The 12,737-nt window shown below is 39.6% G+C and overlaps 1 pseudogene across 1 annotated transcript; it reads right to left on the bottom strand.

The window, feature by feature from the left end:
• Positions 1-424: 424 nt before the first annotated feature.
• On the bottom strand, positions 425-3,468 carry LOC111346746 (uncharacterized; annotated as a pseudogene). Its single transcript, XR_015988673.1, has 5 exons — positions 2,778-3,468; positions 2,193-2,684; positions 1,499-2,040; positions 1,212-1,383; positions 425-640 (listed from the first exon to the last, which is right to left on the bottom strand). The product of XR_015988673.1 is annotated as an uncharacterized LOC111346746 (transcript).
• Positions 3,469-12,737: the final 9,269 nt, after the last annotated feature.

Below are 12,737 nucleotides of genomic sequence, written 5' to 3'. Positions count from 1 at the left end.
TACGTGAGTGCCAAGTTTGTAGATTAAATTTAAGTATAACTGCCTGGATCATTCTGTGATTGTCTACCTCTAAGTAGTTACCCTAAGCTAACAGGTTCTCCTTACTGCAATAAATTACAAATATACCAGGTTGAGGCAATTTCAACAATAAGGAAAATCATAAACTTGAAGCTATTGTATGACCTACTTTACGATTGAGAGAAGTTCAACTGGCCATGATTAAGGGCAAATTCCTTTAGTAATGTACTGTCGTTGGCACTGTTTAAAGGGTACCAAAGATTGCTAGTGAAGGCATTAGCTTTATTGGTCTTTGTTATAGAGAGCAAGGAGCCAATAAATTGAGTTACATCATTTTCGAAACAATGGAACAAACTTTTTCCTTCATTCTCCCACAACTAATAAGGTACCCTTTAAACAATGCCAACTACAGTACATTACTAAGGGAATTTGTTTCATGCCCCAAATGCTTGTTCATGATGTGATTAGTGATTGAGACCCACTTTGCCTCCTTTAAATCTTCATCATCATCATCATCAGTCGATGCTGCACACCAGAACATGTGGTTGACCACGCTCTTCTTCCATTTTGATACCACAGCAGTCTTTCTTTTTTGTAAGGCTGTCAATCTTTTGATTAATACCTTAAACAATTATGTCTAATTAACAGGAAGTACCAATGCAGTCTTGTGTGAACATGTTACCAAAAAATAATAAACAATTATTGGCCGAGCTCGTTGTGATATCCATAATAATCAAGTTCTTCGTAAGGGTTATCAGCCCCAGCCTTTGGACTCCAGCTGATAACCCTGATCTTGACCTTGATTATTCTGGATATCACTAGAACCGCATCCACTAATTGTTCATTATGAAATTCTCAACCTCAGATAATACAATTCTAGCTTTCCAATTGGTCTACTAGATCTCGATTACCAGCCATTATACTTGCATTTGACCTTATATAGAAATGGATGCGGCAACTGTCACATCAATTTCTGGCCATTTCTTTAACCGAAATAAAATTCAGCAAAACCGTAGGTTGACATTTGAATGAAACAATCATTCCATTTGTACGTGTTGGATTTGAGATTTGTTATAGCCAACTCGCCCTATGGGCCTTCTTGGCTATTTACCATCTCATATCCAATGGGTGCTCATGGAATAATTGTTTATTATTACAGTTTCAAATTTATGGCATTAATTATACCAACTAACCTTTGCCAATATGCCAGCCATCCAATCTGTGCTTAAGAGCAGGCCATTTCTCCCTCATGTGCTTTCTAATCTGGACATGTGTGTCTGTTATCAAGGTGTGAACAGACAGACCTTGAGCAGTTAGAAATTGAAGGGATCTTTCCATTGCATTGGAGTTCTTTACTTCATTACTCTATAGAGTAATATAAATTAAACAGCAGAATAAAGATATGTCAGATACTGAAGTAAACTACTTATTCTTAGTCATATATTACTCTAACTTTGAATGTAGGAATATAAATACCAACCTGGACTAGCTGAGAATCTAGAATTTTGTTTTGTTCTAAATCCATAAGAGAATAGCTGCCATACTTGGCGAAATGCCCTGGGCTGTCACAGCGACCATCCCCTCCCAAGATCAGCTCCTTCCCCTCAGCTCTGATGCTATCCAGTAATGAGGACTGTTGTTGTCTGTATGTTCTCTCAACTGCAGCATGTAAATATTTTTTTTGATGCTTCATGAATGTGGAGTACCCAATGGTCACTACATTCATGTGGCCCATTATTTTAAGCACCTTTGCTGGACTCCCCCCACCAAACAGAATTCCTGATGACATCATAATGTTGCCAAGAGGGGTGTCCCCAATGGATGGCTGAGAATCCCAACTTCTGGTGAATGAGCAAGAGAGACATTTTTGCATCACTGTTATTCTGGTACCAATCCTAGAGTTGACCAGCTTGTCACACTCTGTCCGACACACAGGGCAAAACTCAAATAAACTCAACAGCGACGATTCTGCTACAAGAAACAACTTCTGTTCGTGGGCAGGTGTGTTGCCAGGAGGGTTGCCTGTAAAAGTAAGATTTCAAGTGTTTATTCCGGTGAGATATGTTTACCAGGTAAATGCAAGGATTGTACTCATTGGAGTGGGTTTGGTTCATTAATAAGGTTTTATCGTTGTAATGAATGCATAACAAAGTTAAATGATCACTTGTTTTTACATGTCACTCACTCGTACAAACAATCGTCGAAATCAGAAAAATCTTCATCTTCATCTCTCACATCTTCAGGGTCGGGAACATACAAGGGGTCGTCGTCTGCATCTATTTCCTCTTTCGAATCTGATGGCCCATCGTCACTTTCACAAGGTGTCGATGTAACAAACGTCTCTTGTAAAAGAATGCATTAGGTTCCTTGACTCTTAGTGGGTACAGCACATTGAATACCTGAAGAAATCATGACCAAAACGTTTGTAAACAAACGGTTATTTCGGAGAACCATATTTGTTTTGATTTCGTAACACAATTCTAGAAACTTGCCTTTTACAGTACTCTTAGTTCGAAATTGCACAGAAACATTTTTTTTGTTGGACCGTGTCTGCGTGGCTGCCTCCTGTACGCAAGCTAAAGATTCAGCTCCACTTGCTATTTCATGCCCTTTGACTATGTCTTCACAGGATACCGTAGAGTTGTCTTTTCATGTTGAGCGACGATCTTTGAAAAAAAAAAAAACAAAGTAAGTATACATTACTTATTCGTGGGCTACAAATACTTTAATGCCAGTTGTAAGCAATCTGCAATACGTACCCTGACAGCTTCTCTTTTTCTATAGGCTCCCCTGAGCTACTTCTGAAATTGCTGAGCACGAGACCCTTACACCGGCGAAGAGGACCCTTCTGTGCGGTCTCTGCTATTGTCCCGTCTTTGCTTCTTTTGTGGCGGACAGTTGTTAAATATGGTCGGAACAGCAACGGGTTCTAAAATTTTTTTCATGTTTAACCCTAACAAATGAGCAATCACTGACTGTGTTTCAAATGAATCGTCCGAAAAGTGACAACTACAAAGTTTGCTCGAGGCCGTCTGGTTAAAATTTGCTCGCGTGTTTCTCAAAGCATTCGTCCATTCACGAGCACGTCGCGCATTTGAAGGCCAGCCATGGAGACTCTCTCCGTCTTTTGCAGTGTTCGAACACCCATCAGCTACACAGCGATGTGGCATGATATAGTTAGAAGGTACTTTTACAAGCAAAAAATTTACCTGATCTTAGTATTTTCACGGGCGATCTCAAAACATTTGAAGCCAAAACAAGGTGGGAGTTCTCATATCTACGTCATTTCCGGTTTTGACCGAGAGCGCCGATTTCGAATAGCACGTTCCGAAACTTTTCTCTCTTGACTAAAAGTAAAGAAAAATTGACAGATTTTCTTTGCGAATATCTTTTATTCAGACTATAAGGTGTCTTCTTTGGGAATGTCCTTTTGAGGTGTAGAGTATCCCTTTAACTTTTGCTACAAGTGTTACATTAACGTAGTCAGCCGCATTTTAGCAATTTTCTCACTCTTCAATTAAATATTGTGTAGAATTACATGTTAAATCCTGACACCACTTTCAGTCAGTCTCAAATCTTTAGTCAAACAAAAGCTAGAAAGTAAATTAGTTCTAAAAAAAATAGCATTTGCCTCAGTTTCGCTAACTTCTTTTCACAACTATTTTTAAATCCAGAAAACTCAAAGTAAATCGTAGATACGATGATCATATTTTTCATCTTATTACTGTCTTGAAAACACACCCTCTTGATTCATCCGCATCTACCGCACCATCACCGATCGCCATATTTAAGTGCGAAATTGAACTCAATTTTGATTCAGAAAATATTTTCCCAGTCCCCTTTGAGGTAAATCAGTTACCATAACTTATCCAGTGCTTCCCAATAAAGTTTATGGCTCAATCTTTCATTCTGGCAAGCTTTTCAATCTCTCTCTGTAATCAGTTGTGAGTTTTTATGAAGGAAAACACAGCTTGAATCTCTAATTCCACACTTTGCGCAAATATTGCACCCTTGCTTCTGATCGGTCGGCTAGTAAACCCCAGCCTGTTTTAGACAGTATAGGGGAATTAAGACGCTTCTAGGTCATAAGCTTCTGTCATATGCATAACATTAAGATACACGGTACTGAAGCTCTAGAAGCTTCTAGAGGACTTTAGGTCAGGCAGTGACATAAAAAACGTATTGAACGTAAGATGTTTGACCATCCTCCATAGAGATTTCTAATAAAGCACCAACTGTATAGCCTCTGTACGTGACATGTTGAAAGCCGTTATGTATATCGCTTTTTCACTACTTTCCCCTCACAGAAACTCTCTAACCATTATTGCAATCCTGATTATATTTATCTTTTATTATATTTATTACTACAGTTATCCTTTCTGGTTTATGCTCTACATTTACATCAAGTTAGCAACCCATCAGTTTTTGATGAGATTCTTTGATTTGCTCTCATCTCAAAGTAAGAGACAAACTTGGGCGTAATTCAATGGTTCAATCGGAAAAACTAATATTTTAGTGGTTTTCAATTTTTCTCTTTACGGCTTCAGAGCGCTTGCGTTCAAAACTTCTGCAAGAATAACGCCTCTTGTCAAAGCTGTTTTACCGACAAAGGATATCGCTGTTTGTGTACTTCTGGATTTAAAGGTCAAAACTGTGACGAAGGTAAACCTAGTTAAATAGTTGGTCAAAAGTTACAAATCAGTGCAAGCAACTGTGGGCCCATAATAAAAACGATGGCCTCCATTTGCTTCAAAACTAAGCTCGGAAAATTGCCCACTGAGTTAAAATATTTTCCAAGAAAAAATATTTGGAAACATTTTCAAGGTAAATAGCGGCTACTGTGTCTATTAACATTGATGTACATTTGCACGGCGCAGAATGAAACATTAACATGCAGCTTACGGTCCAACTTTAAGTTCAGTTATATCATTGTTCGCTCTGTTATGACAACAGCAAAACACTCCCCCATAATGGATCAACTTTCAGGAAAATTCCAGCGGATAGGGACTTAGGTGCGAAAGATTGGTGTACATATAACACCAGCGGAATAATGCTGAATCGACGAGGCTTCAAAGCAGACATTTTGCAGTCAAAAAAAGAGTTGGAGCGAACTGCGTTGAACGACTGCAGCCCAGAAAATTAGACATGTTTAGTGGTGATTCGAATTCCATCTAATCTTTCATACCATGCGGTCAAAACACGACTATCTTCCAATAAGCATGATTGGTGAGCTCCACAGGTAAACAGCCTCACTTTAAAAGAATTCATATAAATATAATACAGATTTATCAACTAATGCAAATATGCCTCATTTATACGCAAATTACCATTGTTATTCTGCTCTTCACAGGCCTTCCTTTTTCCTCCTGTAATGAAAGTTTTGAAATTCAAAGGCTACGCACTATAGCTATGATCAATACATTTGTTGAAATCAAGGTGTAAGAATGACAAAACAATATATGTAATGTAGCTGACCTCCTCCACAAAGTAATGAAACACGATGGCAACTGAAGAGGTTCCATCTCTCTCTAAGTTGAATGCTATCATATATATCATTGATCAATACAACAGGGAAACTTCCTTTCACATATTGATGAGTGTGTGAGGGATCACACAGCTAAAGTGTTGGTGCTGTGTGTAACAATACTAAGGGATCGTACAAATGCACATGCAAACCACGATACCATGGCGATGGATTGACGTGCGAACGTATAACATTCAAAGCATTAATTATATGAAAACATAGCTCGTGCGCTGATCCCATCTGATCCAATTTAGCCAGCAGGGTGTGACATTTGCTGAGTAACTGCTCTTTGTCAGTTTTGAACTAAATGGAATTTCTGGCGTTTGAGTGCCAACGAATAAGCCGGAAATTAAATATTTCTGCGGCACGAAAGCAACAGGACAAGGGCCTGGGCCCTTGACTATAGATCCATAATGGGTATAGCGATACGAGTATTAAAGCTTGTGACGTGGGCAATCATTCTAGGCCGACACCTTCTCAGCTATTGCTAAGTTTAATCGCGATGGAACAATCTCAGGTTGAGCAAATCGTCAATGCTGCTATAGCTAAGAACAACGAGACTCTTCTCGGCTCAATGAAGTCAATCCTCAACAGTTCCCTTTCCGACATTAAGAGGGCTAACTCTGGCACTGCTGACTCGCATCTTCGTGAAATTAAGAAATTGAATTTCGAAGAACCCCGCCGGTTCAAGAAGAAGGCCAATGAAGATAAGTACGGATTCAACTCGAAACTGACGAACGTTCTAGATGAGGCGAGATCTTCGTGTTCAACGCAAAACCTGGACAAGGTCAAAGAGTCGCTAGAGAAAGGTGAGAACTTGTTAGCGGAAAGACAGAAACATATCCATTTAGCGGACAAATCAGATCATGGCTGGATGGTAATACAAGAATATAAAGAGAACGATCTTGCTGACGATTCCGACGATGAAAAAAAGATTATTAGAGCAGAATCGAGAGCGAGAACCAGGCAGATTTCACAGAAAGCCGAGTCAAGAATGACTGCTTCAAGACGGGAGTTTCCTAAGAGCTAACCAGTGGCGGCTGTTTCTAATCAAATCAAACGAAACCGGGATCTTGATTCGCTTGTAATAAGCCAGGCCACTGGAGAGCGCAATGCCCGCTGTAAGCTGCCAAGTCCCGTGCCGGTCAACGACTAGCCGACCTCGTAGATGGACAAGATCAAGGTGTAGTTGTTTCTAATTTTTGCAATGTTTTTCCCAGTTCTTTAGACGGCGTAGGCATTGGTCTCGAGGACGATCTTATTTATTCAGATTATTCGTCGTTGTTTGTCACTGTTAAGTCTTTGACACTGAGTGAATTTAATTCATCCCAGTATAAAGTTTGCTCGGTTCGCGGGAATTTAGCAAAGTGTTATCAAGAACGGGAGAAAATTGGTGCTTCAGGCTTTATTTAGAGTGTTATACGTGATGGGTACAAAATTCCTTTCATTCAATTTCCACCCCCCAAGGTCTGCCCAAACAATGGTTCAGCCCTGAAGGAAAAAGAGTTTGTTTCCGAGGCTATTTCTGATCTTCTTGGGAGCAGATGTGTGGAGGTTCTCGATTACCCACCTGCCATAATTAATCCACTTTCAGTTTCTATTCAGTCTTCAGGCAAGAAAAGGTTAATTTTAGATTTGAGCCATATTAATCTGTATATTTTCAAACATCCGCTCCCTACCAAATTGTTACGTCCGGTTATTACCTCATGGAGGTGTAAGGGCATACCTGTGGTAATTTTTCTTGATGACGGTTTGGGAGGTGGCGCTGGCATAATGAAAGCTAAGATTAATAGTTTGACGGTTCATGCTGATTTTTTTAAAATTTGGCTTTGCTATTAATGAAGAGAAGTCCATATGGGAGCCAGTGCAGATTATTACCTGGCTAGGTACTGTCCTGGAAACTAATCAAGGTTTTATTTCTGTTACCCAACAGAGAATTTCAAAGTTGAAGGCGAATATTGATTCTGTCCTCAAGGAAGACTCTATGATTGGGAATGTGAGAAACTTGGCAACTGTTGTAGGCCAGATTATATCATTAACGCCTTGTGTGGGCGGTGTGACAAGAATCATGACTAGATCATTGTATGCTGTTGTAAATACGAAAGTGTCGTGGAATTCTACTGTGGAATTGACTATGAAGGCTTGTAACGAATTAATGCTTTGGAGTCAGAATGTCGACTCTCTTAATCGCCGTTGTCCTTGGCTGCCTTTGTCTCAGCCAGCTAAATTAGTTTACTCGGATGCTTCTGATTACGCTTGTGGATCCTTCATTCATAGTGAAGGCAAAATGTTTCAACAAAATTGGTCTACTATTGAAAGCAATAACAGCTCCACATGGAGGAAGCTTAAAGCTGTAGAGTTAGCTTTGATCGGCTTTGCTCCTAGTCTTTTAGGTAAGAAGATTGCATGGTTTACCAATAACACGAATGTTGTTAGCATCGTTCATTCGGGCAATAAGGTTACAGGGCTTCAAGGTTTAGTGCTCCGTATTTTTCACGTTTGCGTTAGTTTGGGAATTTCACTCGAGATGAAGTGGATTCCCAGGGATTTTAATTCTTTTGCTGACCATTTATGTAGGATTATGGATTTTGATGATTATAAAATTAATGATGTTGTTTTCCAAATTTTGGATGCTCGATGGGGACCGCATACCATTGACAGATCCGCCTGTAGTTACAATTATAAGCTTTCCCGCTTCAATTCCAGATTTTACCAGCCAGGTACTGAGGCGGTGGATGCTTTTTTACAAGACTGGGAGTTTGAAAACAATTGTTTACTCCATCCATTTTCGCAAATTGCGAGAGTTGTTGATCATTTGAAGTTGTGTAATGCAGAGGGTACACTTGTCATTCCTATGCGGAAGTCTTCGTAATTTTGGGTATTATTGTGTAATGATGGAAGAACACTGGAACTCGTTTGTTCATGATTGGGTTGTGCTGCCCAAATTTAAGCAACTCTTTGTGAGAGGTAAAGCTAAGAATGACGTGTTTGCCGCAAGAGAGTTGTCTTTTGCAGTTGTCGCACTGCGTATTAGTTTCAAGTTGCCTGAGAGGAGAAATCAAGAAGGATTTTGCACTCATGACAGTGGCTGTTGTTTTATATGTCGCAACAACTAGCGTCTTTTGTACACAGTTAGTTGGAGTCTTTTGCTACTCCACGGTCTGAATTCACGTTTGCCATTATTTGTTTGTTATTATTTGCTGGAGTTCCTCGGAATTGTATTAAATGGGAGGCAGCATTATTTTCAGATTTTTTAGTTACTTTAGTACTCACAATAAAGTTATCTTGTTGCTTCTGATTTCTCCTTTGTTTTGTTTTCTTTTTTCTGTATAGAGATTTTCCAAGAGGGCTTTTGAAAGATACTTCGTTTAAGGATCCAGATTTACCATCCCTTAGCTCCAGGCTCCAGACGACCATTTTGTTAGCGAGGGCTCCTGGGACGGTAAACATGTATGTTAGAGCCTTTAGGAAGTGGAAGGAGTTCGCCTTGCGCAAGCAGGAGCTGTCGTATTTCCCTGCTAATCCAATGCACGTTGCCGTTTATTTACAGCATGTTTTAGAATCCACCAGATCGAGTGCCTCTGTTGATACTGCTTTTTATAGTATCAAGTGGGCCTGCGAGTCAGCGGGTCTTGTATCCCCAACGGAGAACCCTTTAGTTAACAGGGTGCGGGAGGTCGCCAAGAAAATTTTAGTCACTAAAACGGGGAATAGAAAAGAACCTCTTTCCATTGAAATTCTCAAGGATGTAATCGATGGTTCTGATTTGTCTAATACCCTTCAACTTAGAAATGTATGTCTTTATGTGCTTTGTTAAGCAGGATTTTTTAGGTCGGAGGAAGTCACAAGAATAAGAAGAAATCATATTAAGTTTCTTGAAGACCACATGATAATTAAGGTTGAGAAGAGTAAAACTGATCAGCTTAGGCAAGGAGATGAAGTTGTTATCGCGAGTTCAGGAGGTAGCGCTTGTCCAGTTTCCATTCTTCGACATTATTTGAGTAGATTGAACATTGATCCTCATTCGGATGAGTTAATTTTCAGGCAGTTGGTCAAGACCAAGTCGTCTTATAACATGGTTAGCAAAGACAAGCCAATTAGTTATTCTACCCTCGGAGATCACTTATCAAAGAGTTTACATAGTGTTGTGCCTGACCCTTCTGTTTATGGCACCCATTCTTTAGGGTCAGGTGGGGCTTCCAAGGCTGCCAATAGTGGAGTGGGTGATCGCGTTTTTCAGAGGCATGGGCGATGGAAGAGTGTTTCAGCCAAGGACGGCTATGTTAAAGATGATATTGCATCTAGAAATTCAGTCTCTAAATCCTTAGGCTTTTAGGCAATTGTCAACTTCTTCAAGCCCTTTCTTTGGCTTCTATATGTGTTTCTTCTTTATTGTACGCTGGTACTCGGCCAAAACATGCAGAATAAACCTAACGGTTCACTATATTAGTGTCTGCTGAGTAGTGTAGCTGAAATATGGAGTTTCTGGCGTTTGAGTGCCAACAAATAAGCCGGGAATTAAATATTTCTGCGGCTCGAGAGCGACAGGACAAAAGCCTGGGCCCTTAAGTATAGCATTATGGGTATATGCATTATGGGTAGAGTGATACGAGTATTAAAGCTTGTGATTGCACGTGGGCAATCATTCTAGGCCGACACCTTCTCAGCTATTGCTAACTTTGTTATTTTTTTTTTGTAAGTATACATATAGCCTAGTAGGAAAATTACGTGAGCTTGGGCCTGGCTTCTACCCAGATTTCCTGTCTCTTTTTCCCTACGGGGTTTTTTGTGGCAGGTTTATTTCTGGCCGCCGTTCTAACCACGGTGTTTGTTAATGGTTGCTAAGCTCTCTGTATGTCTTTTTGTCGTGTACTTTGGTAACTATTACCGAGCATGCAACGGTTTTCTATATGTGTTTCTTCATTATTGTACGCTGGTGCTCGGCCGAAACAAGCAAATTAAAATAAACCTAATTAGTTTCTGTTGAGTAGTTTAGCTGAGATTTCCCTCACTCATCAGTTAAATATTGTGTAGTGTTACATCTGAAATCTAGACACTACTTTCAGTCACTCTCAAATCTTTAGTCAATCAAAAGTTAGAAAATAAATCAGTTCTTGAAAATAGCATTTGCTTCAGTCTTGCTAACAGCTTCTGTTCACAACTCCAGAAAACTCAAAGTAAATCGTAAGTTCGTTGATAATATTTTTTTACCTTATTGCTGTCTTAAAAACACATAAATAGAAAAGTCGAAATATCCTTTCGTCTCGATGAAACTCAGAAGCTTATTTTCTTGTGGAAGTCCCTTTCATCAGGGATTTAACACCGTCAAAACCATCCTCTTGATTCATCCGCATCTGCCGCAACGATCACCATATTTAAGTACAGAATTAAAGTAATTTTTTTTCAGAAAATATTATCCCAGTCCCCATTGAGGTAATTCAGTTACCATAACTTATCCATTGCTTCTCAACAGAGTTTATGGCTTATTCTTTCATTCTTGTAAGCCTTTCCTGATACAATGACACGGACGTAAATTTAATTCCAAGAAATGGACTTGATGATACATGGAATATGAAGATGTAGCATAAGAAACCGAATCTAAACTGATCTGGTATCACTTCCTTAGGACTCTCCCAAAAAGAACCTCCAGAATCCCCCTTTTGATCACAATTATCCTTTCGTTGTCAGTTACTGGAAGGGGTAAGGCAAAGGAGAAAAAGCCATGAGACCAATAAAATACTTTGTGGTGGTTGGCTACCTGGCATCGTATGGAAAAAGAGGAAAAACTGAAAAACTGAAAGGAAAAATTGTCATACGTAACACAGAGACTACTAGCTTCTAGTGCGGCACTAGGTTTTAACCTTTTGGAATTTTCCTTTTACAACCTCTTCTTACGCTAAAAACTTGTCAAAGTTTCTGGGACTGGCTTTTACCTTCCTCTTCCTCTTTAAATATACCAACCTCCTAAATAACCTTTCCAAATCTCAATCTGTTTCAATGCTTACGAAAACACCATACAAACGTATGTAAAAAACCAGACGATCGACGTGCGACAAATGCACAAGAAGACATCATTGCACTCTTCACAATGAGCAATTTGTTCCAGCTAATTCCAATTTGAATCCTCAAGCTGCACCATATACCAAATCCATGCAAGGTGCCAGTAACTACAGTATGTAGGGAACGAGTAACGTCCTGGGTCATTGGGCAGAAACACAAGCAAATAACTTCAACGTTCAACAAGCGAGGAACGTCCACGGACAATTTCCTGTTCAGAAAGTGAAGATTAAAGACAAGGACGAAAACTATTTCGAAACCCTCGCGATGTTAGATAGTGGTTCCAACACGATCTTCATCTCAAAGAATGTAACTAAGAAACTAGGTTTAAGTGGCCCTAAAGTGCACCTAACTATGAGTTTGGCCGGTGGTCAGAAGAAGTCAGAGGAATAAGAGTTAGTCAACATTACCGTTGTACCCATATCAGAAGAAACCATTCAGAAGCCCACGCAGGATTACGCAATATACAAATCGTGCAGTTCAGAAAAAGAAAGATTGTGAATAGCTATCCACACTTAAAAGCAATTTCCTATAGCTCTATTTATCTGGTGGGTCAGTTGGCTTGTTGATCGGAACAGATTTTCTTGATGCATTTGTTGATATTCACGTTATCTCTGGAAGTCCAGGAGAACCAATAGCAAAGAGTAACTGTTTCGAATGGTATGTCATGGGCAAATTCTCTGATCAAGGAGACGAATCTTCTGTGATCAAATCAGTTGACGTGGGAACGGTCAGTGCATTGGGAGACATAACGAAACTACTTGTCCGAGACACGCTAGGAGTGAAGCCTACATAGCTTTGCACGTGTAAAGACAACGAGTTAAAAGCAAATAAATTTATCAAGTCAATTGCAAATTCAACTGAAATCGTCGATGGGCGAGTCCAAGTACAAATGCCATGGTCAGATGATGGACTCCCAAACGAGAGCAATCACGAGTACTTTAGGTTAACGTGAACCTTACTTTGCTTTCCTGTCAACTTACTTCCTATTTAATCCCAAAATTAGTAGATATAAATCTCATGGTGCACGACTAGCAAACTCAGCGTTAATTTCTTTTTTTTTTTTTTTTGAGACCATTGTAATAACAGACGGGCTATGTAAAAAACAAATAACAGTCACCAGTAGTACTATCATAAC

The sequence above is a fragment of the Stylophora pistillata genome, chromosome 6, assembly GCF_964205215.1.
Source record: "Stylophora pistillata chromosome 6, jaStyPist1.2, whole genome shotgun sequence".
NCBI lineage: Eukaryota > Metazoa > Cnidaria > Anthozoa > Scleractinia > Pocilloporidae > Stylophora > Stylophora pistillata.
The sequence above is the reverse complement of the archived record's forward strand: the minus strand, read 5'-3'. Positions and strand labels throughout refer to the sequence as shown.